Here is a 26,560-nt window from a genome sequence, read left to right on the forward strand (position 1 = left end):
AAGTAAGAATAAGCCATTGTTGTCACCAAAGACAGAACATTACCAAATAAAATTCTTCCCTGCCATTTTGTGGCAGACAGACATAAAGATAAATTTAATATGATTCAAAGTGCACTCCACTAAATTCAAATGAACCACTGGGATGCCTCAAGGAAAAGTGGCTATAAAACTTTTATTTTATCAGTGGTGAAGTTGAGTGAAAAAGAATAAAAGTCTACCAACATTAACGCTGAAGGAAACCTGTCCATGGGATCCCTGTAAAACTAAACAAGGCACTTTTACTAAGGTCAAACTTAGTCAAAATACATCCTATTTATGACAACATTTGCCTCATGTCTGAAACATGTCTGCCACAGCAACAGTGTCAGTTGGATTGACCTTAATGCTTGAAAACTTCAGAAAAAAGGACATAATTAATAAGAATTGTAGCAGAGGGCTAAAAGTTAATCCACAATATCTAAGAAGTTGGCACAAACAAGGTAGCATTAAGGCTTATTTGTGTATTTACTGTATTTCTGCAGATAATTTGCTAAAGGAGAATTTTTGGAGTTCATTATGGATAAGGCATGCAGAAAGTGAGAAAAAAAAAACTGTTTTTAAATAAATACAAAAATAACTTTGTGTGAGGCAGTGTGAAGACCCATTAATCACCAACTTTGCACTTTTTTCTACTACATAACTTTATCCAAAAGTTGTAAAATCCCAACTCAGGGTTGCTGTAATACATCTCAAATTATGTCAGCACCTCACAGAGATACAGCGTACACCTGTCTCAAGTTTCTACCTCAGGAATTGGCAGATCTCAGGCAAATTTGCAAGTTCCCACTGTGCCACCACCTCTATTTTAAGAACGGAGAACTGAATTAAAACCCCTGAGAGGTCGAAAAGCAGACTCACAGACAGAAACACTATCTTACACTTGTTCTCTGTTCTAAATGTGCTAGTAGATTTCTAGAAATAATAAAGTACCAAATATTTTTGTCTGAATATAGGACCAACAGTTGGTTTCTGTGCAAAAATACAAGTGCATGACAGTGTTAAACTGTACCACTTTTAAGGACATCACACAAACTTTCACAGCAAATGTGTTATGCTTGTATTACGCTTGGATGTGCCCTTTTAAATTCATCATCTCCGTTTTTGCTCATTCATAATTCCTTTTCTTCCAGAGATGCAAACTGTCCACGAAACAGAACAGGCCAATTAAATTAAAGTGAAGACCCCTGACACCAGCAGTGTGGGAAAAATAATCAAATGCAAAATACATTAACTGAGTGGCCCATATGAAGGAGAAAAAAATGCTTTAGGCAATTAAAACGGGCAGCTATAGTCTGGAGTCACAGTGATCGGACGCATCACTGCACACAGCTAGATGGTTTTTGTAATTTTATGAGCGGCTCTAGGAGTGGAAAACGCTCCAAAATGAATATTTTTGTGGCATTTTAGAAAAAGTTATACTGTATATTAAAAAAAAAGAACATTTATGGCAATTTTTCTTAATATTTTTCTACATCATCATACTTCATCCACAAAACCCGTATCCTCCACAATAAGTAGAACCATCGATATAAACAAAACACTTGACATGTGTTACAAATATACTATAAAAAATGATTCAGTTTCATTGGTAATTCATCCTTGGAGCCACTTTTTTGTCATTTTGTTTTCAAGGAATGACAACAACGAAATGATGAAAATAATTTTAATGATTTTTAAACAGCAATGTGGTTTAATCTTCCAAATCAAGTTTGAAAAATTCAATGATTAAAGTCCGGAGGTCAGTCAACCATTGAGGCCCAGCTAAGGCAGGAATGCTACAGACACTATTAGCCAAGAGAAATATTATGTCAGCTTGAATGTCTGCAACATATCAGTGTGATATGGCAAGAAATCAATAATCATGTTCACAGTCATGAAGTGGTAACCACACTTTTCATGCAAATGTGGAATAAATGTTTGATTTTAATCAGAAAATGTTATTCTAAAGATATTTATTTACTCATGTATAAAGAGAAGGAAATACATGTAAGGACAAAGCTATAGAAAATACACTTACTTAAGGTTGATAATGTTTTGCATCCACACTTAAGGAGGTGCACAGAAATGCAGTAATGAGGGTTGGAGTGACAGGTGAAATGAGGGACTGAAACCTTAAGGAGTCATTTCAGTATGGCAGAGATGGGAGTGGGAGGAAACCTATCCAAGCTCATTTGTGTGTTGGTGTACGGTAAATACGTAAAAGCTGAAGTTAAAAATGGCAGTTAATTCAATTCAAAATATGTTGTGTTTTTTTTAGGCAACCAGCTGGCCAGTGAACATAAAGTTGGATTATTGCTATAACTTTCAATAACTTCCACTGTCAGTTTGAACATTTACTCTACATCCTTTAACCAGGGTTGATGCATCACAAATCCATTTAATTTTGATTTGCAAATTGACAATTCAATTCAAACTACAAATCAAACTAAATTAATTTGATTGAATCTGTTAAAATTAAATGATTTTTTTATTGAGAATTTCAGCAGACGTGTTTTATTAAATCAGTAATAAAAACTGAATGAAGGTGAATCTTGATTTCTCTTAAATAAAAAGTAACTTAACTAACTAAAAGCAGTTAGTGTATGAAAATACAAGAATTCTTTTTTGATTAACCCATAAAATTAAACCCAGCCCTTAATGATTTCCTTTAAACTGCAAATGTGTGTTATGCCAGCCTGTCTAGAATGGCCACTTTGTGAGTTTCATTAAAAGATCAAAGTGGGTAACAATAACTGGACTTGGTTTATCCTTTATTATTGAAAACATTTCTCAGTTCTGAAAAACAGTGGTAAGAGAACTAGTTCTTAACCCTTGTGCTATCCTATGACCCCACCCTTACATTGACGTGTTCTCCCTACAATGACAAAGGTGGATAAAGGTGGAAAGATTTCATGTAATCCATGGACACCAGTGAAGATCACAAATCATTGAAGAAAAACTGTCTAGTGGGTCTAGATGACCCAACTCACAACGTTAAAGTGCCTAGGATAGCACAAGGGTTACAGGCGTTACCCCTCATGCTATAGGTTAAGAGATGAATAGACTAACAAAAAGACTACTTGATTTTGGTTTTATCTTTGTTATTTCTTAGCCGGGGGGACAGATGTTGGCACCACACAGACTTCTCCGCCAGTCTGGTAAAAACCAATTTGTTGAGCTTTAACCTAAAGCACTATTTTCGTATGATTTTCACCCAAGCAAAACTATTTACATGAATTTCAATATGTCGCGTGTCAAGAAGTCTCTGCCTTCTCTCATGTCCCAGAAATGGGTGGACCAAAGACCAAGTTTGAAGTATGATTTTTTTTATTTTTTGTTCTTGTTTTATTTATTTTTTTGTTCTCAAATTCCTAATTTTTCAGTAATTTATAAGCATGTTTTTAGGAACCTTCTTTTGTTTCTCATTTTGTTACAAATACCACAGTTGAAAATGAAAGAAAACCTTCTAATTTATCATGTGTTGTCATGTTTTCATCTATTTTTTGACAAGTACTTTTGTTGGGTATAATACATCGGGTAAAGGTTACTCGGCAAAGGTGATGGACTAACTTTTTTTAGCAAAAGTGTTCTAGGTTTAAGTGACTGTTGTAAACAGATAGAAAATTGTAACCAAGTCCACTATTTTCATTGAAGAAACATTTGTCTTATTTCATTTAAATCCTCCTGTCTAAATCATCTGTCTAAAAAATGGACTTCACTGTTCTCAAACGAGTGGTTTGTGTCCTTCAGGTGGAGGTTTACAGCAGAATCTGATTCACAACAGTTGTTTGGTTTCCCCATTGTAGGTATTATTAGTTGCAGTCCACACTGCAGTGGGTCAATGGAATAAACAGAATTACTCTGTTAAACTGGACTGAGGTGTGCAGGCCAAAAACCAATGTTGAGTTTTTCAAACAGTCCAAAGTTGTACAGGATTACATTGTTATTCCTTTTTGGTTCTTGTTTATTCTTATGCCTTCGTGTGATCTGGGCTTTAGGGAAGGTCCAGTTGTGTCAAGTTTCTAAAATCTAATGAACCCTTGTGCTATCCTAGGCACTTTAACATTGGGAGTTGGGTCAGCTGGACCCACTAGACAGTGCGCTGAACCTTTTTCTTCAATGATTTGTGAACCTCACTGGTGTCCATGGATTACATGAAATCTTTCCACCTTTATCCACCTTTGTCATGGTAGGGAGAACACGCCAGTGCAAGGATGGGGTCATCTAAGATAGCACAAAGGGTTAAAAAACACTTCATTGTTGTAGGAGTCAGTGAGAGTAAGTTTTCTAGAGAACCCAGAACTATTTTTCCAGAAATAAAAAAAACAATGTGGGCTATATCACAGACCAAGAGGACCACAGAACACATTTCTGATGTTCTTCGGTGACACCATGGGCAAAAATGCGAGCAGTTCTTTATTCAGTTCAACACCTTAAGTAAATGTGTTATTGTAAAATGTTCCCACCTTCTCTTTATCAACTCGATTAGTTTCTTTACATTGATAAAAAAGAAAAGCATCTAGACTTCAAGCAAAAACAGTTTGTTCATCTAAATGCCATCTGGGTTTACTGCTACAGGCAAAGAAATGCGTCTTTCTGAGAGCTCCACGAAGCTAAAGCTCCATCTCAGACCTCTGCTCAGCTCAAAATAAGATGCAGACCTCTGGCCAAAATGCCAGGTTGTTAAATGTTTTGGAAAAGAAAGACAATCAAAGCATTCTTCACTCCAACATAACTGCACGGCAAGTTTTCATTTCAGCATTCCAGCCCGATATACATAACTTACAATTGCTCAGCTCATAAACGCACAAGCACGTTCATGCCCAGTTCATCCATTAAAAGATCAATTCAGAAGGTTCTATTTAAACACTGGGTAAAAAAGAAGGCAAGCTATTTTCCAAAAATAGTGTTTATTTTTGACCTCAGCAGTATTTTCTTGTAGGCCACTTGAATGTCAGTTATCAGTGTAGACAGGAGACAAGCTTGAAGATGACAGAATGATTTATAATGTCGGTCTCCCACCATGACAACATGAAACGTGCAGCCAAGATTCTACTGCCCCTGTAACTGTATAGGAAAAGCCCCTATAGAGGAGGCAACAGAGGAATGGAGCAGGTTTGTGTGCCTGTGTGTGTGTTCATTCATCTCTGTGATATTTTGACATTATTCGGAGTCAATAACAGAAGGATTAGTGTGGTCAAAATGCATTTCAGGCTCACTAAATACAGGAAGTCATTATCCTGTCAGTTCTGGTATGTGTAAGATTGTGATGTGTTTGCATGTGCAGGCCTCTCCTCGATATATCACATATTAAAATCCCACTGTTCGCTTTTATGGCCCTCTGTGCATTTTTGTGATAGCTGGGTCTATTGCTCTGGTTATCATTTCAGCCTGTAATGTGGTCTGTGCGATAGGTCTGCATATATGTCATCTTTAAGACGTGCTGTCATTCTGAACAAAACAAAGTAAGGACAATCCTCCCGGACAGAATTATGCCAACAGGGAAGAAATTGTGATTTGGCCATGAGCCGGGTGGAAAATATCTACATATTGAAATCCACATATCATATTGGATCCTGCAGACATATTTCTCTGTACTTCCCTCATTCATTTATTGTATGCCACAAATATCTCCCTGGAGCAGATGAATATTGCATGACTGCACCACTGCAAGTACTTAAAAAAATGTCAAAAATGCATGACCAAAGATGATCACAGTCACTGAGGTCTTCTTCAGATGCTGACAAGAGAGTCCACTCAGAATTTAATGATTTCTATACAATATTTATACAACTTGTAGTAATCAGGGATTATATTGTGCATTAGTTTACTTCAACAGGAATTTAGGGCCACCAAAGTCGGATTCTATATGCTTTGTGTTATAGCTTATTATGTCATTTTGCCTTTTATTAAATATTAATTGTTTCAGTCTCTATTCGGTCTGTTTTAGTTCCATTTTTTTTGTTATTAGCATTTTATAAAAAAATATCTGCAGTTAGTTTGTTCCCTATTATATGTGGTCCGGGTGAATACTTGATTCTGATTGGCTGAAGGGTGTGGATTAGAAAAGGGATAGTCCCCAGTGATAATGCACAGTACACCTAGAAAAAGAAGTTCCGGTCACAAAGCCTGAATGTTCTATATCATTGTGCTGGCCAAAGGACCAGTTTGTAACCTTAGTCACTGAACTGAATTAATGCTTTGTTTTACCAATCATGATGTTAGCATACCACTTTCCTTCATCACTGCAGTGCAACTTCAGTGGGGGCTCTGTCGCCATTAGCATGACGATGTGCGCATCAAATAGTCCGCTTTCTGTGAAAAAAGGGATTTAAACCTAAAAATAAGATTAAAGTACCAAAAAATTGATTGAATTCTTATGTGTTTTTTTGTAAGTGACCATGAGTGGGAAATTTCCCCTTTGAAGTGTCCATTATCAGACTTCACAAAAGCAATTGTCATTCGTTGATTCCTGATAATGCACATCTCGTTGGGCATTATCCCTTACATAGAGCATTTTTTTTGTCCCTTGTGTGGAGTGTTGAGGGACTTCCTGTGAGTTGCCACACCTGGGTTTAGTTTCCAACAAACACAGCTGCTTCTAGTTTGTGTGAACACACTATCATCTTCTGTCTTTTATTAATTGCAATAAAAGCATTTATTTTCTTTTCATTTAAAAATCTGGTGTTTTTGGCTTTAACTAGAAATGTTCATTTTTTCCTTCGCTTCATCTGCACATATTAAATGTGATATTCCTGTTTTTCTCCTCTACTAAATCAACAGTTTCCTGTGTTTCTCAGATTCTCATAATCCATCTGAATGTTGTCAATTTAAAATAGCTTTTCTTCTTTATTGGATGAAAAACTTTCAAAGGTTTCCTGACATGAGCGGACCTTCTCTGTCCACTTTCAGAAGCTTATACTAGAAGTTTCCCCTCGTGTGAGCCTCCGACAGAGACTGTCGGATGCTCACATGTTTTTTTGTCGCGTGTTTTTGTCGCAACAAAAACAATGAGAAGCAACAATCCCTGCTGCCCCTAATTAGGTCATTTTTAGCGGTTTGCCAGAGGCTTCCAGCAAAGAGCTTTTTCAAAAGATGTCATTTTATTCGCTTTACCTTGAAACAGCCTGGACATAAAGTCAAATACATAATCTTTAAAAAAAAAATTTTTTTAAATGTATTATAGAAATTGGACTTATTATGTCTGAACCTTTCTGACTGATATAGGAAGTTTAACAGTTCCAGCTGTACCAGTGTTTTCTGTGACTAATGAGCTCCTTTTAAACTCGGGGCTTTCATGTACCGGTACATCTGTTGGTTGCTTTTCTTTTATAGATAAAATTTCTCATTTTTTTCATCAAAAGGCAACTCAAAAAACAATATTTCTAAATAAAAGGAGAATAATCATGAATATGTCCAATATAGTTATGATTGACCCTTTGAAAGAGAGTATCAGGTCAACAAAGTTTTTATTTCTTTTTGTCGACAAAATGTATGCAAATTGAAGCCTGTTAGATAATATCTGTACTGATGTAAATGTGTAAAAGTTTTTCTGAGCTCCTTGAATGACTGGGCTCAAGCATGAAACAATGCACATATGCATTTTAACTCTCTTGAAAACTGTTATTTTGGTGTTTCTAACATGTTCTTGTGGTATTTCTTTTCTCATGATGGAGGACATCATGCATTTCTGAGTATTTTTATTTATCAAATTGTTGTGAATCATGATTAGATGAAAAAAGGCTGTCGGAGAAAGCTTGTAGGTGTGATGTAGAAACTATCACGGCAACCCATAGGCTCCCTGCTCCCCCTTCCGATGCATCCACTTGCAGACAAATAGATCCATGTACGTCTTTGTTTTACTCGTCTGAGCTGGAATCTGGATCAGAACTGCACAGCTGGAATCCTCCAATATTGCTCGCCATTTTTGTACCAGTTTGGGGGTCTGTGAGGGGCTGTAAGCTTGTAGGAGATTATGTAAACAGATGGGTAATGGGAAAAGGGGGCAGGCTTGCTTGTTGCCTCCAACAATCCTGTCCACAACTCAGAGGAGAATTTCTACTGCACTACTGCCGCTCTGCAGACACTATGTCCTACAAAACGACACAGGTTTTCAGATTTTGGCTCCCAATGTGAGCTGCACTTAGGAAGTTTTTTTTTTCTGTGAAGTTTGCACTTTTATTTCATTTGAAGTTTTTTTTTTTTTTGTTTATTTCCTCTTGGCTTCTTGTTTTAGGGGACGCCACAGCAAATCACCCTGCCATTCCCAAATATGCTTTAGCTTTGGGACGAATGTTTTCTCACCCTTGGCTGGGGTGTTTGTGCTCGGGCTCCCAGAGTTTTGGCCATGCTTGTTCTCTTTTTTTTTCGGGTCCTCCGAGCCGCCTGGCCTGGTGTGCCCACTTCGGGCGTACTTGACCCTGGGGTTGGGTGTGTGAGGCGGGAGGTGCTGGGGATGATTTTGTTCTTGTGCTGCACAGATGCTGACACCCCAGCCAACAGGAGGACAGGGCAGTCGGCACCTTCTGGGTTCTCTCTTCTTAAGTAATTTCTGTTTTACTTGAGTTTTTTTTTGAGCATTTTATTATGAGGGGCTTTTATAATTATTTTATTGCACAAGTCGAGATTGGTGTTTTTGCATTCTTGTTTGTTTTTATGTACAGCACCTTGAGCTGTTTTCTTTACATGAAAGCAGCTTTAGAAATAAAATTAATTTGAAATTTGAATTTGAACGGACTTCCTGACCGAGCAATATATTAATTGTGATCCTGAGAAATGTGTCCTGTTTATTTATCAAATGACAATGAGTCGAAGTGTCCTTGGGCAAGACACTGAACCCCACCTTGCCTCTGGTGGTAGGCGGGCGCCTGTGTTTGGCAGCGGAGCGACCACCAGTGTGTGACTGTGTGTGTGAATGTGTGTGTGACTGGGTGAATGGGTCTGTGACTGTAAAGCGCTTTGTCCTTGTAGGAAGAAAGGCGCTATATAAGTATACGCCATTTAAAGAGTAAGCCTTTTTAAGGAAGTTGCAAACATGTATTAATAACATTTATAATGTAAATTTTCTTGCCCCCAATTAAGGTACCCACCCACATCTTCTAATGTAACAGAAGTTGTGGGTACTGAGGCTGCCATAATATAAGTAATTAATTTAATAATAGAAAGTGATAACTAATAGACACAGAAAAGAAAAATGGTCTGATTTCCCCTTAGAAATATGTCAAAAAGATTCATATTGTGTTCCCTGAAAACACTGAGACCAAAATACGGCTGTGTGTGAGCTTCATGTTGTGCGTTTGGGTGCGAGCGTCTGTGTGCGTTTGCAGAAAAGCTGAATGAAATTACCAAATAACCAGAGGGTAACTAATAGATTTAAGTGTGTAGGAAGAGCAAGACAGATAAAGGGGAATGAGGCGATGGGAATTTCTGCTTACACAGAATGAGTGGTGAGTGTCATTCCCCTGAAGGAGGAGGGCTGGCAGAGGGAGAGACAGGACAAGACTAATCAGGAGGCAAAATGAGGAAGTGCAAGAGCACCATGGCAAAAAAAAAAGAACAAGGGAAGGACTGTCCATACTTGATGAAGGAAAATAATAGTGACACAGTGGAGAAGAAAAAAATGTGGATACCCTTAGGGCATTACATTGAAAAGCTGCCCTATAATTGGACATTAAGAAAAAAGTGTTTGAATATTTATCTTTCATATCTGATTTTATTTCAAGTGCCAGTGATTTGACAAAAAGGGCTTATTCGTTAATTTATTACAGTTTACTTTATGGCCAAGAAATACAAAAAAACAAGGAAAAGAAGCAACAAAATGAGATTGCATTTAATTATTTTTAAGATTATCATTTAATTGAGTCTAAATGATTCTTTTCAGATATGTATAATATTCTAAATGAATGAATTCTAAAATTTTGTGTCAAGATATTTTGTAAAAACAACTCAGAATAATTGCATCCATTTAAAAAGAGATCTTAATTTGCAGGAGAAACAGAAAAAGTATCCTGAAGTGTGTGTTCTTTTTCCACGTTATTTAGTTTGCACACGTTTCTTTTTAACCAACCAATTTTATACATTTCAGAAAACACACAGAAAGCTCTCATTTCTCTCCCTCTCACCCACCCAACCCTTGAGTGGGGAGCAATAATATGTGGAGTGGGTCACAGTGAAGTAGGCATGGGAGGAAACCAAGAGGAAAATAGCTTTGAGAAGAACTAATTTACTGTGTGCTTAGCCAGCAGTGTCCAAAACAGCATGCACATTATCTCCACTGCATAAAAAAATGCTTAAAAAAGGCATATCATTACATTTGATTAGTCACGAGAGAGTAAATAAGACGAGTGCAGAATTTGCATTTTTCCCGATGATTGAAGTTGGAAACAATTTAAGAATGGAAAGGTTTTACAAATCTGGCAGCAGCATGAAAGTCCAGGGAGAAGACTTCCTTTCAGTCATTTTTTTTTTCTTCCCTCCCCTGTTTCTTTTCTCCTCCATTTCCTCCTGTAGAAATCCCTTTTAAGTGCTTTGAACGAGAGGAAAGGGTCAACACCCGCTTTCCAAATCCCAATTTCTGTGCTTGTCCTCCTTTTTAAGCGCTTGTGTGGGTTTGTGTCGCAGAGACAAGATGGGACGTGAGAAAGTGAGCAATCTATGGGAAGAAAATGTCAAAAGCTTTCCAAATGTCCGCTGATCCATGAGACACCCTGAACTCCCACAATAAAATAAATAAATAAAGGATGACATCAACAAAATTTAGTAACCTGACAGGGGCTGTGGTTGGTCAGGAGTTGATTGGGAGACAGATTGATTTCTCCCTTGAGTGGAGGTGCTGGAGAGAAGCAGGAAGAGGCACACACATCTGAGACATTTTATAAACAGAGGACAAAAGTGTGTGTGTGTGTGTGTGTACATCTGTTAAAGTACGTTTGTGATGGATAGAAAGAGAGAATGTGTTGAAAAGAGTTCAGAAGGGAAATCAAAGGGGAAAACATCCATTTGCCTCAATGCCTAAGCCTTGTGTAATTTATATGGGAGAGATTGTATAATGTCCCCAAACACACACAGACGTGGACACACACAGTGATGAGAGTGTTTCTATATACAGTCATAGTCTGAGAGGGAAAACTATTTATGTATCTCCATACCTCATAGACTGAAAATGCATTCATATCACAAGTGTTGAAGTAAATCTTGGCAATATTTTTCTCAATAGCCATGTGTTAGAAAGTAAAATATCTATAAGAAATGAAACACTTTTAATCAATTTCTTTTTTTAAAAATGCACTCAAACTTAAATGTTTTTCTTTTTCCACTCTTCCACCTCGAACCCCCTCTTGCCATGTTTTTTCACCTTTCCTTTCCCTTTAAATGATTCCACTGTGGCTGCTATTTGCCCTGTTTGAATCTTTGGGCAGTATTACATTTCATGAAGCTGGCAGTTAAGCCGCTCAGACAAACAAGCAAAGTGTTTGGGGAAAAAAAAGAAGCCACCAAACCAATACCATTACTAAGAAACAGACCAAACGGTGGCACCGACAAACACTGACCTGACAGTGAAGCTAGTGCATGGGCACACGGGTCACTCCCATCTGAGCCTTTTAACCATTAACACCAAAAATATTGCTGGTGAAACCTTGACATACCATAACTCTTTGTTTGTGTGATCAACGTGTAAGTACTTCACAACTGTAGAGTGTTGCATTTCAGCACAAGGTGCGTTTCTCTTCTTCAGAATTAATTGCATTAATGGTTGAGGAGTTACGGTAGTTGGCAGAGTAAAAATACTGGAGCTAAAGGGTTAAAAAAAGACAAAACTTACAATGGTCTGCGAGTTAAAACACGTAAACAACATACTGCTGCTAATTTATTTTTTTAATATGTGGGTACCTCCAAATTAAGTGTGTGTGTGTGTGTGTATTTGATAACATGTTGGGGCTGTTTCTGGTGTAAACACTGTTCTTGTGGGAACCAGTAGGCTTTATGGGAACATTTGATCAAAACTGAGGTGAAGGAATATAATTTATTTGCTCCTGTTAGGTTAAAATTCAGCAGCAACATTAAAGGAAAAAAGTTTGGATTAGGAAGTATATATTTGTTCAGCAAACCTGAATGTGTTCGTGTGAGCATGTGAGTTCATATCTGTTTTAATCGCTTTGGTCTTTTTTGTGGAGGCCTTTCCAGCTCTTCACTCCTGATCTGTCCCCAGAGAGCAACAAAGTCCATATTTTTTCTTTCAGCAAAATACTTAGGTTTCACGTTTATGTTCTGTATTTTCTAAAAGATTCTCTGATTATGCAGTAAAGACAAAAGACTCAGCTGATGTAAAGTAAGCACTTTTTTAAATTTTTTTAAATTTCTGAAAATGTTTTTTTTATGGAATATAAATGATTGCTTCATATTGTTAGAACTACCAAAAAATAAGTTCTTCAACTATTTGGATTCTAGTTTAACTTAATAATGGTGTTCTACATTAAATACAAAACACATAAATGTGGGAAGTAAATTGGGGATTGAAGAAAAAATTTGAATACAATTTGAATAAAAAAAAAAGCAATTTTAGAGATAATTTCAGCATCTTGTCTGTTTGGGACAGAATCTTTTTAAATGTGGGAAAGTCATCCACTGATTTATTCCAAACTAGGACTTTCTAACGAGCCCAGAAAGATAAAATAAATAGTAACAAAAGCACAAACCCCTGTACATAAAGCCAGAGAGGAGCTGAGAGAAAGGGAAGGAGCAAAATAGGAAGCGTGGAGGGGCAGAGAAAGTGATGATACAAAAAATATGAAGAAAAAACACAATAAACAATGGATTTCTCCATTTTATTGATTTCTTTTTGGCTTGTCAGTAGCAAAAAACAGCAACAATCAGTCGTTTCACTTACAACAGACTGAAGCCACCAATGCTACCACAGAGGACTTTTATTATTTGCTTCCCCGCTGGCGTGACCTAAAAAAATGACCTGCCAGTGTTTGCTGGTGACCAGCAGCAAATTACCATGACAGTGGTGACCTTTCAGAGTACAGAGAAGTCTGAAATGGGGGAAGTTATCACTCCATATTTCCTGTTTTGAACCATCCACCTTTATTTAACAGTCTAAAATGCTCAACAGCACACAGATGGTTTCTTGCCAGGAGATGCCAATAAACCTTTTTTTTTTTTTTTGGCCAACCTGTCAAGAACAGAAAAGTAATATTGAAGATGGAGATAAATTGTTCCTCTCCCATCCTTTTCCATTTGGTGGGAAAATGTAAAACTGGGTGGCATTATCAACAAAAATATTCAAATTACAGATGGTGCAATATTAGGTGATGCGCAACTCATCCCACGTTGTGTTACCATGTGTTTGCTTTGTGATTCAAAGGTGATGGTTGTCATTTTCGGTCCCTGAGGCTGTCATTTCAGCAGCTCCGCCACGCTAAGTTTTACGAAGGCTCAACGCGCTCCGTTAATTAAAGCAGGGAATACTGGAAAAAGAAAATAAGGACATCGCAGGGAAAGGAATTGGTTGCAAACAAATGACACGAGTGTTGGCAGAGTTTTCAGCTTGATCAAACTTATCATAAGTGATCAAAACCTCAGTGTGACAGCTTGGTAAATGAAGGAAACAGAGAAACTTTCCCCTCATATATATATATATATATATGAAAAACTGCCTAAACCGCAACTTGTTTGAATCACCAAAGATTCCCTTTATGGAATAAATGAAGACAAGCAACCTTTTTGCTGCCCCAGATTTAGTGATCTTGAGTTTTATTACATATGTCAGAAAATGCTTTCAAGTCTGCCTTTTCTTGAGTCTTTGTCCCCAGTAAAGGTTGACCACTTTTTGTGTGTCTCAGGCATAAGACTGTGTCCTTTCTGAAAGCACCCAGAGGGCACAAACCTCACATAAAATTGTCTATTTTGTGAGGGCACTTTACTCTGAATCTGCCTGTAGGGTGGAGTTACACTTTCAAATGGGTAACCATTTCAAATAAGTGCTGCCATCTGAGCGCCGCTGTGAGTCTTGGGTTCCATCTTTCAGTGGCTTGGGATGCTGAGGGGGTCGCGGGAGCGAGTGAGAAGGAGAGAGGAGAAGGGTCTGCCTCGCATTCGCTCACTGTGTGGTTATGCGGCTCAATCCGCCTCGCATACATGACATTCTTCCTCCAGACTTCATCACTGGGTTGATGAAGTGAATAAAAAAGTGGATATATAAAGGTTGGCAATAATGAATCATAATTGATATAAATAACATCTTGTGCTGGATTTACACTGGTCCGTCTATGGTACGAATCCGTCCAATGACCGTTTGTATTTTTCTGTTGGGTCTTCGGTTCATCCCTAGTCCCCCATTGGCCCTGCTTCCCCAAGGAGTGGTTTGTCCTGCCACGTTTGTGTCACGTAGTTCATCTAAATCGTTGGCTATCCTTGCTCACTGACTTCTTGTAAAATGCATGTTTTGTGGCATCATTGATGTTTTGTTTCTTTCAAAATTAAGCTTTCATTAAAAATGGATGACGGTGTCAACGTGTGTTATTGTGTGGGCACGTATCCTTAAATGTAAATTAAAATTGTTTACAATATTTTTTTTTAATTAAAACTGAAGTTTTTATGTAGAAAACTTGGACCTGTTTCTAATATTTCCAACTTTCTCCCACAAAATTAACAGATCAACAGACTGGAAAGAGAAGTCTTCCGTAAAGCTTGAGTTGGGTTACTAAGGGAGGGACATCAGATGCAGAAAGTACAGAGATGTAAACATTGCAATTAATTCATAAATGTTCTATTTTTTTTGTCAAAGCAATAGAGTTGCACGGTTTCTATATTTAAGGACATAAAAGTAGGACGTTTTTTTTCTTTTCTTTTAGCCTTTTTGCATTTTGTCACTACAAATGAAAGTAAAAAACAGCTAAAGCCAAAGAAAATTAATGAAAACTAGACTTTTCTGTGAGAAACCATATATCTGTGATATTTTGACAAGGGTTTTGGCCATGTATCAGTGTTTTCTTTTATTTCTGTTTTTTTATGAAAACCGTTTGTCCCTGACTTTACCAATATTGACAGTGAGTCAACAAAATACAGCCACAAACAAATATGAGACGGAGAACCCAGATAAAAAATTGAGCCAGTTAAAGAATGTTTTATTCATGAAATAAAACGTGCCATGTGCTGGCTTCATTTTCCTGCCTATTTATAATAGGCTGTCCCAGATGTCAATCAACCTGCAAGTGGAAGTTAACAGTTCATTTGGAGGGCACACCCTGGAAACTCAGCATATGTGTCGGACTGCAGAATGAATGGCAACTTTTAGAAACCCTTATTAACATTAGACAATAGTGGCAGGACGTGCGAATGAATATAAATGTTTTATGGCTTCCAATAATTGCATATTTCCAACAGTTAAACCCAAAACTTGGAAGAGTGTGCCACCAAAGTGTGCACAGTGCAGTGCAAACACACAATGTCTCACAGTCTCTTTTTTTTTTCTCAAGAAGCAAACCTCAAAGAGGATTTCTTTCCCTATTATTTTACAAGGAGTGTCTGCAGAATGACAGGTGTGAGAATAGAAAACGGGGCAAAAAAATGGGCAGAATTTGGAGAAACTATAAGAACTGAAAGGTGAGATTTCAAAGACATACTATCCTGCACATCCACTCAGGAAAACAACATGGAAATCAATACTCTAGTGTCATTACATAACTTCACACAATATGGAGGATCCTTTGTCTATTAGCACTGCTGTCTGGTGAATCTGATTTTTGGTCCCTCAATGAACCTGGTCATGAGAGAAGGTGTTCACTCACTCTACAACCATAAATGAAAGGTCTTGAGCAAGTAAAATGACAAGATACGCAAGGACATGGAAGGAGAGAAGGTCAAAAGACAAGAAGAGTAGGAAAATAAAACATAAATCCCCCCAAAAAAGGCTACTTGCACCTGTGCTGACAGGCCATTTAAGCTCAGAGCACACATATCTGCCTTTCATCAGCATGTACGTACTGGATAACAAGGAGATGTCCTTTAATGGAGTGAACTGATCAAATGCAAAAAGGAAAGTTTGCCTTGTGTTATTCAAGAATCATTCACTGGAGGGTTCTTTGCAGCATTTTGTGACAACCTCCTGAAAAATGGCCCCATTTTTGTCCCCCATCAACAATAAGTAAATGTATCTGCAATTTCATTAATCATATGCTGCTATCAGTTTTTTTTTTAATATGATAAGACTAAAAGTGACATAATTTTCTTGGCAAACTATTCCAGATTTCTCCTCTGAAGAATCTTTTTCACATGGCATGAAGCCACTGGGGGAAAAGGTGGAAAAAATAAAAAAATAAAAACAGAGACGGAAAATGTTAGCTTGTAAACATTCAATATGGCATTAATTAGTGTTGACTCAGTAGTGAGTTACCACCCAGCCTCAGAGTTTGTGTGCGTGTGGGTGTTTACCACCCTCTCAGCTTCCACAGTAGCCAAACGGAGGAACAAAGAAAGCATGTGTTTCAAATAGTCAACTCCAGCATTGGAAACACGCATGTAATCACTACCGCATGTCTGTAGCTACAATCTCTCAGGGTGCATGGAAAATGCACAGCATGTCAACATATCTGCGCTAAAAAAAAACACTAAAACCGGATTGAGTCTAAAAGAATTAAATCAATATGTGAAACATGAAATATTATGCAAAAGTAAGGATTTGTATTTATCGATTGTCCTCTTGTGAATTAATTGGTTTAATTGTTTTTTTTGTTTGTTTTTTTTTGCAGTTATGCAATGTCTGATTTCATAATCAGGTGTTACGTTGATTCAAAAGCTAATTGACCAAAAAGTAGCCTCCTGACACCAACACAAACAGAAACATGTAAGCTTTAGGGGTTTCTACAGCTCTCCAGTTCGCGAGAGACTTACATTTCCAAGTTACACCTTATTATGTTCATTCATTCTGAGCCAAAGCAGTGTAACATTTTGACCGTGGAGCTAAATCATGGCCATTATCCGCCGGCAGAGCTCGTTATTCTGAGCTCACTCTGTGAGATGGATCGGTCCGACTGACTTGACTATTGCCTAAACTCTTTCCTTTATGCCGAGGGAGGCGCAGAGGGAAATTAGAAGTGAGATGTGTTTAAAGAAAAAAAAAAGACAAATAAATTCATTTCAACTGACAGTTTTGCTAAACTGTTTTACTTTTTTTTTTTTTTTTTGGGGGGGGGGGGGGGGGGCTGTATAATGGGAGGAAAATGTACAGCTGTAAAAGGAGAGATTGATTAACACTGAAAAATGTATTCCCCTCTCAGATGAGGTCTCATTTTCCCAAAAGAATCCACCACATTTGCTCAAATGAATAAGGCCTTTTGTTCTGGGTGGAGAATAAATTACAAAAAAAGGGACCAGGCTTAAAATTGCACACTCTGAACTTAAGAGCATGCGGTTATTTTTTTCTTTTTTCAAAACCTGGTAATTCTAACCAGTTAGGGGATTGACATTGAGAACGTGTTGTGTGTGTGTGACTTTTTCCCCATGTAAGCTGAGACCTTTATTCCCCACTGCCAAATGTATGACATATACCACAGAAACACAACACGCACTTTCAATCAAACATGAAGAATCATTTAAGTCAAACTCGATAGTTTGTAGGTTTCGTCTTTTAAGAAAGTTTCCGAACAGATAAAAACAAAAATATGCTTTTCTTTCAAATAAAACTGGACATGCTGCCTAAAATAAAAATAAAAACAAGAAAAAAGTCAACACAACTGTTAAAACACATTTTGTGTGCTTGTTTTTGCCACTTCATCCGACCTTTATTACCATATTTAGCATATTTACAATCCTTTTTGGGGCCGGTCCTCATGGGGTCTGAATCCCAGTCATAACGAAGCAGAACCTCTTTTTCTGGTTCTTGATTAGTGTCACGGAAACGTGTGAGTTTAGATCAGGCTATCCAGACTTTTTTTTTTTTTTAACAATCATGTGTTCTTGTGTTTGAAACAAGGAGGAGGAGTTGATAAGTTTTGTATCTGAGCCAGCTGTGAGTTTGATTTCTTCCACTGAAGCAGCCATCACTATGTGGACTATTTGCTTAAATATTGGGCTGTTATTTCTGCTGCTGACTGGCATCCGCCTAATGGCAGCTGATGGTGCCTACTTTTATGATTCCTCCCTTTCCAAATGAAAAATACAGAATACAATGAATAGGTCCTTATTTTTCTGTTCTAACTGATACTTAACTCTTTGTCAAATTACTTATTTTGAATTCTATTGCAGCATTGTTTAAAGAAACAAACGTTCATAATCATCTACACAATAGAAATATTTCTGTTAATGTCTTTTCATTATTTCTTCTCACCTTTTTAGATCCATTTATCCATTACAGCTAGTTTCAATGACTCAAGAACAATTTGCATTACAAGAATAATTAATGAACATGTTACGATCTTTATTTTTAACATTGATATACTTTATCATGATAACCATGCCAAATGAATTTCATAGCATAAAAGCGTTTCATGGAAAACAAAACTAAAGAAAACATTTCAAAGCTTGATCTCTTTGGTTCACCAAAGAATAGAAATAAAGGACAAGAACATCTGAAGGCCAACTGAAGCCATATTACAAAGAGCTACAATAAAACACAGTTTCACTGCCATGTCTGGAATACAAGCACAGAAAAGACAGTGAGGTCAAAATAAGCAGCTTTTTAAATGTATATATTTTATGTGTGTGCATGCGTGTGTGTCTGTGTAATGAAACCCCACCTTTCATACCTAAATTAAACCTGAAAATGTAGTTCCTCAAACGAACTATAGGATGCAGCTTTTAGAGCAACTTCCCTTTGACTCTCAGATTTCCCACCAAAATTAAACTTGTTTACAGTTTTTACCTCTTTTGTTTTGTTGATGATAAAGCAGTCGTTTTAACTTTATTGGAGCTTAAATGTGTCCATATTTGGGGGGAGTGGAACAATGTGCCTAATGCACTTCCAGCTTTAGTTTCACCACTTACAACTTGACTTAACTAGTTGGAAAAAAATTTTGTTTTATAACCTTTATTACACATTTTTATACTGACAAAATCCTAAGACAAACCAAAAAAACAAACTTGTAATGACACTATAGCTTAACACAGTAAATACTGCTTGATTGAGAATAGTAAGTGGCGTGTCTTCCAAGCTTATAAATTGAATCGGATTGATATAAAGGTTTAAAAAACGAGGATGTTTCTGATTTTTACTGTTCTGCTTTAATTGTGAGTAGTTTGTTGTGATTTGTTTGCTTTGATGACAATCACTGTGTTTTCTGATGACTTCAAGCAAAAGTTACGATTACAACAAAATGGAATGATTCAAGATAAAAACATTGGTTACTATTCTATTTATTGGTTGGAAACCATTGGATTAGTTGAAAGAAAAAACTTTTGGTTGATTCCAGCTCTGATCTTGATATTTAATTCAAAAACTGGAGATGCCACTGACTCGGCTCCAGAAATGTGATGAGTGTTGAGGAAGCACACAATCATGCTCTGTTTCTCTCAATGAAGCGCAGTCTAATTCTTCACTCTTCACCGCCCTGTTACTCCGTTTCCAAGACCCTCTTCTCCTCATTGCCCCATTTCATTTCTCCCCACTCCCCATTTCTTTTGGAACACGCATACACACACAAACCCACAAGCACACACTAGGTTATTTGTATTGATTTCTTGTCCTCTCACTTTAACCTTTCCTATTGCCACCAAACTTTTAGAGGCATTTCTCAACAGTCACACATGAGGCAGTTCAAATGTATGCCGGCCTGGAGAGAGAGAGAGAGAAAAAAAGGGAAAATCCCACACTCACAAGTGTTAGGGTACAAGTGTTATCGCACACGAACACACAAAACATTACCACTGGCATCCCCATGTCTCTTCTCTGCCCTTACACAGAGCCGTTCTGTGCTGCTGCTTAAAGCCTGATGATTCCCAGCCCTGTCACTTTGGGCAATGGACTGCCCTGTCACCGCGAGTGCTAGGAGGGGGGTGGAGTGGCCTGCCACCTGAGGTAACGAAATGCCCTGTCACCCACTGTCACAGAATGAAGACATGAACCTCGCCGACAGCCCAGACATGGAGATATGACACATCCCCCGGACATGAGGTACATATGTGGAGAAAGAAAATGACAGGGAGGGATTGAGAGGGGATGGAGGCATTTGGGCGGGGGGCTTTGTTGCTAGGGTAGATCCGAGAAGGAGTACCAGTTAGCTAATGAGCCAAAAGTAATGTAACCCACTGATTGTCAGAAGGACGAGGAGGATTAGTATATAAGGTCAGGCTGAATTTCCCCCAACATTAGTCTTAACAAAATAATTAGTCTGGAAGCTTTGATAGAGAAAAAAACACAACTTCATTTGGAGGAACGTATTGAAAGATTTCTGTAAACAGCTTGCACATGCAATATTTATGTCGTACATTTACCTTCTCTTGCAAAAAGAAAAAAATATGGGCTTAATATTTAAACACAGATTGTAAATCTGTAGAGCCAAAACAAACACAAACAGTGAGGTAGAGAATTTCTGCAGTTAAAGAATTTTTTGGATCACAGCTTGCATATTTATGCAAATATGAGTTATAATAGCCTCCCTTTGAACAAAGTTTGTTGCTGCTTCAGCTTTCTATGACACCATCCCTTGCTCCTCCAGTTGTGCCACTATTGCCTGTGCTAAAATATTAACAGTTTGATGTCAAAGAGCGGATTCTACCTTTGATTCAACCTTGAACATGAGATGGAACAAAAGCTCCGACAATTTGGTGTTTAAAAAAGAAGTCATGTCTTGACTTGATTGACTTAAATGCATTTGGCTCATTCACACACACAGAGCTAACATTGTAGTGTGCTCTGCAGAGAAATTAGTGAACCCACAAAGACATAAACAGTTCTCCTGTACGCTTTAGCTGCTGACATTTACACTGTTATTACTTGTTTTGCATTCCACACCACACAAAAGCCGGGTCACTGAGGGAAAATATCAGACCACGGACACACGGTGCTATCCTGGGGCATAAATGAACCTTTTTCTATTCCTATATGACTTTTACTGGACACATATATTTCATCGTCCAGATGACCATATGACTAGATCCATTTGTTTAATCGAAAAAACTGAAATTTCAGTGAATGTGGTAACATTCAACAATAACTAAAAACTTAAAGCCTGATCTAATCAGATCCCTCAATAGAAGTATGTGGTCTCATGTATAACCTTCAAAATGTTGGAAAGGGTGTGGACTTCCAACAAACTCACTCCTGATTGGTGAGAGTGGTTGCCATAAGAACAATGTATCAGCCTGTTACGTCTTGCCACAGCCAACTTGGACAAAATGCTGCTTATGCTACGGTCACACCTGCCACCTGCTAGTGTGAGATGGGGAGGCATCGGCAGGATCTTCAGGATTTTATGCTACCGCCCTAATATGTGAAAATCGCTGGCGTAGTCATGAATGTAGTCAGGCAGGGATGACACCATTATGAAATTTCGCGCGATCTCCAAACATGCCTGAGCGACCACTGACAAAAATTGACTGTAAAATTTTAGTTTTTTCTTAGTGTGTAAAAATGTTACTACCCTCTGATTACAAGTGCTGCCCCATGGCCAACCTGCCGACTCTGCTGAAAAACTTGCACTTAGGTCTTGCGCAGTGGCATTTTGGCATTTGTGACCGTAGTCTTAATGATGTCATCTGGCTCCAACACGGAAGTGTCTGTATCGTAAAAAAAAAAAGGCAACTGAATTTTTTTTTTTTTTTTGAAATGGTTTATTTCAAGCAATCAAATAGAAATAATACACAAAAGCAATACAATCATCAGTTATACATTCATACAGTAACTAATCAAACTTAGGATAAATAAGCATATTAATAAATATTGCTTGAAAGGGAGTGGAAGGAAGCAAATTTATGTAATCCCACCCCGTTATCATTTGACTTCAATTGACTTCATTCATTGAAGCCACAAGTAAGCAATTCTCTAGTGACTGTCCAGTTCTCATTTAGTGGTTCTAAAATGGATAATTGACAGTAAAATAGCCCATTTGTTTTATTAAGTGAACAACCATGCAGTTTACCTCATTTTAGTCCCCAAAACAAGACATGATCCTAAAACCTAAAAAATCCTAAATATGGGGGGATGACCTAAACTAAAACCACTCCTCCTATATCTCACCCTGTTCTGATTTTTAACACATTACTATTCATTTATTCCCATTTTGTGCCTGCTTCAGCCTCTTCAGTGTCACAGGGTAGCTGGAGTCTCTCCCAGCAGTCCACATTATAATTTTTGATCTAATTCTAATAAAGGTGTGATAAAGCAAAAGGTCAGCCTCTCCTTATTCATGCCCCACCTCAACCTACTAACTTTATTGTGGGAAAACTCAGTACGGTATGTAAAGAAGCCCCAGCAGTTTCCCCAGAAAAACAGTCGCCACTAAATCCTACTCACAGGTTTATTTGTGGGCGCTCAAAGCCCAACAGCGAGACAGACAGCGGCAGGCGTGCAGGTATAAAGGAAAATGGACTCAGACAGATTGAGAGGGCAACACCGAGTGACAGACAGACTCAGCAGTGATCACAGCAAGATATCCTAATTGAAAAAGGCGAAAGGAGAAAATCATTAAACAAGCCCCAATGGTGTCTCCGTTATTAGATCCCCCTGCTGGTGTCATGCCGATTAAATTCCCCCTTGTTTCTTCTAACAAACTCTGAACTCTCAGACAATTTGTTAGTCCGAGGGATTAGAGAATTGCAACAAGACCGTGTGTGTGTGTGTGTGTGGGTGTGTGTGTGTGTGTGTGTGTGTATGAGTGTAAATGTGTGTCCACCTAAGTAGGTTTTAATACTTCCACAGCCCCTCCACAAATTGAAGTTTAAGAAGGAGCTGCGTATGTGTTCCATGAAATCACACAAGTTTTATTAAGAGTTGTTTTGACACTAATGAGACATTATTACTATTGTGCTGCTGCATTTAGGAATCCATAGGGAAGTGGTCTGTAAAATGGGCCATAACAGTGCTACTCTTCTGTGTGCACAGGGTTTATGAAAATGAACGCTGGGTAAATTCAACTGACGTTCTGTTCCACAGGTATATGAAATGTGGACTCCTTAAAAAGTCTCAGAGTCTACGGTTTCTCACCACCTGTACCCTTCCCATTTACTCCCTTGCACTCAAAGTTGCTGCTTTGCCTCTCTCATCATGAGCATCATAATATTTTCCATCTGCTTTGAAAGATGGAGACATAACCTGCAGTCTGAGCCAGCAAGAACAGCTGCAGCCATCTATCCCGGTATATTACGGCTGGCCTAACCCTCACATATTCCCTTTATGTCGAGACGATCACAGAGTAGACCAGACCCTATTATCCCCATTAGACTTTACAGCATTGGCTGGTAAAACATTTCCATCTGCGGGGAACCAGGAGATGAACCTGCTAATATTGTTTATGCGATTTAGCATGAGTAACATTTGAAAAGCGCTGCAAAAAGAAGTGATCCATTCCTGCACTGAAGCAAATGACATATGCTGTCGCTGCAAATTCTAACACTAAACAGAAAGGAGTGCTTAAATCAATAAAATGAATGAAACTAAGTAGCCTAACTGGTGTTATGTGGTTTTGTTGTTGAGAAGTCATCATGATTATTTATGAAGATGACATCAACAGGCCTTGTTTCTTTGTGCCAAACGTTTCTTTGAAAAAAAACACCATAGTCTATATTCATGCATGACTATAGATTTGACCTTTTTAATATATATACTGTAAATACTGCCTCACTTACTGTGTTGTTACATTTTGGCATCAATAACACTGAGGAGACTAAATATACAGGAAACCCCAAAAAGAAAAGAAATTCCCATCTCAATTCAATGGAGCAAAAAGAAGCAGATAATACTGGCAGTTACTGATTTTCTTCTTTGTGTATTTTTTTTTTTTTAATGTTCTGGTCGGAGCTTGTTTCAGTTAATACCACCTCTAAATGAGCAGCTGTTGGAAGTTTTCCAATTGGTTTGGTCTATTTTGGCAACCTCACAAGACCATAAATTAAAAAAAAAAATCCTGAATTAAGTCATTCCAAAGTCAGCTGTGCTCCATAAAAAACATTAGTGGATCGAATGACTAAAATGATCCACATAATTCCATATTTTAAAAGAGAAAAAAAAGCTGAACTAACATCGCAGAGTTGCAAACTCTGACCCACAGTTCAGAAATAGTATCCACATGGCTGCAGTGTGCCGATGGACTCTAGTTTCTCTGGAGTTGACTTGGTACAACATTTAAATCTAGATTCACAACAAGTAGAAAGCTATCAAAAGTCAAGATTCTCTAGTTTGAGCCACATTTTTCCACATGTGGGTCTTTTGTTCCATCCTAGTAAGTGTGTGTTTGCATTTGCTTTTTGCATGCACTCGTTGAGGGCTAAACTCCCAGAATGGCTCAGGAAGCTTAATACTATTATCAAGATTTACAGTGATGCTCATCTGGGACTTTCATCAAAATGTTTGGTGCAGAGCACAGACGGAACCCATGTCCCAATTAGAGAGCCTGAGAAACAGCAGCACACACACACACATACACACACAAGGAGACACACAATCCCCTTCTCATACCATCTCAACGTCTCACTATCTTGCCCTCTCAGAAGCTTCTACATATTCACAGTCTCGTGCACTTTCTCTCTTACACACATGTGCACAAACACAACCCACCCCCCACCCCACCCCCTGGGGAGATTGCCTCTGGCCTTTACGGCAGCAAGAAAAAAAATGCTGAAATAGAGAAAATAAAGAAGTGAGAACAAGACAAGGAATGAGCAAGTGAGGAAAAAAGAGCCTGGAGCGGCATCCCAAACAGCTCCAAATGAACCAGCCGGGGCATCGTGCAACAACAGCATGAGTTTGGTTTTAATTTGATGAAATCAGATCTGAATGTGCGGCCAACTTCTTAAGAAAAGAATCAGATGATCAGATGATCCGTTTAAAACTCTTTCCCCTTACAGTTGGAAAGGAGTCATCAGTGCCTCATTTCCATTTCAGACTCAAATCTTTTCTGAAGAATCGGTTTAAAGTTAGTCTGAGCATGTAAAACATAACTAGATGCACTGCGCTTCAGCATCTGTGTGCAGATGTGGGCATGTGTGCGAACGGAGGAAAGGCTTTAATGATAGGCCAGAAAATGCAGACTGAGCATCTCCCTTTGAGTCTCAGAGCTGCTCGCTCAGCTACCCGATGCAGAGATGTGGGGAGCGCTGCAACATCTGAGGAGCTTTGGAGTTTCGGCTTGTTACCTCTCCCCTAAAAAAACCACACACCTTTTCCTAGATGCTTTCTGAGTGCAATCAAAACATCCTGATGATTTATTACTGAGTGCCAAAGCATTCTGTAATTCTTCTTTCACAGTGCCTTGGCATGGAAACAAATGACCAATTTCAATATTGAAATGCCATGAATTATTCATGCACTCTTGTAAGGCTTTAGGCATGGAAATTTTTCGACAGAATAACCTTGTGTAATATCAAAGCATCTTGTGATAAATGGAAATACAAAAAGCTCAATGAATTATTTTGAAGCCTTGAGGACAGAGCTTCAAAAGTTAATAACAAGACCTAAGCATCTGCTCCACTCAAGTGTTTTCTGAAGACTTAATCAACTTCTGCTTTCAAGCAGGACAAGGCACATGGCTTTAGCAAGAGAGAGGAGTGATACTGAAGATGATGAACTTTCACAGCACTTCCTAGATTCAGAGAGCTTCCATGCAATAAGACAAGTTCCTGTTCGTCAGAGTTGTTAAAGATCCACTTCGATGAAACTTGTTTTTTTTTGTTTTTAACATGTTCTTGAAGCATTTTTTAATGATGGAGGACTCATATGGTCATATAATGATGGAGGACCCACAAACTCCCTGCTCCGCTCCATTCTGATTCACTTGCAGACAAATACATCAATGGAAGTCCTTGTTTTCCTCGTCTGAGCTGGAGTCTGGATCAAAACTGTACGAATAGATAGCTCCGATATTGCTCACCATTAATGTTGGGTTTGAGTCGTGGAGGCTGTAAGCTAGTGGATGACGGGCAATAGAGGGGGGGGGGGGGGGGCTTACACCATGCCAACTGTCCACTCCACTCAGAGGCAGATTTCTAAAGAACTTTAGCTGTTCTGAAGAAACTATGTTCCAGAAAATTCCACTTTTTTATTTTGAATAACAAAATCATAATTATATTTGAATGACCACCGGGAATGCTTTTAAAGTAGATCAAAAGATAATTGGAGTGAGACTGTTGATTTCCAATATGACTCAGGGTGAGTAAGTTTCAGTTTTAAATTGTAATTCTAATCTGCTGCACTCCAGATCTCTGACAGCTTTAGAATAAAATCAACTTTACTTTTTAGAATCAGTCATTTTTTGACATTTTTTTCCTTAAGCAAGTATGAAATATAACTGAAAGAGTGCTCCTCTGGTTAAAAGACAATAAGATTGAGCAGGTAATCCCCCTCTCTCTCCTGAGGTTTTTTTCCTTCTTTTTCTTTATATCTGATCCTCTT

The 26,560-nt window shown here is 38.1% G+C and overlaps 1 protein-coding gene across 2 annotated transcripts in view; it reads right to left on the bottom strand.

Moving 5' to 3' along the window:
• Positions 1-26,560, bottom strand: part of LOC101174433 (netrin receptor UNC5C) — a 199,128-nt gene that overhangs the window by 151,418 nt on the left and 21,150 nt on the right. The window lies entirely within an intron of this gene.

The sequence above is a fragment of the Oryzias latipes genome, chromosome 9, assembly GCF_002234675.1.
Source record: "Oryzias latipes chromosome 9, ASM223467v1".
In the NCBI taxonomy this organism is placed as follows: domain Eukaryota; kingdom Metazoa; phylum Chordata; class Actinopteri; order Beloniformes; family Adrianichthyidae; genus Oryzias; species Oryzias latipes.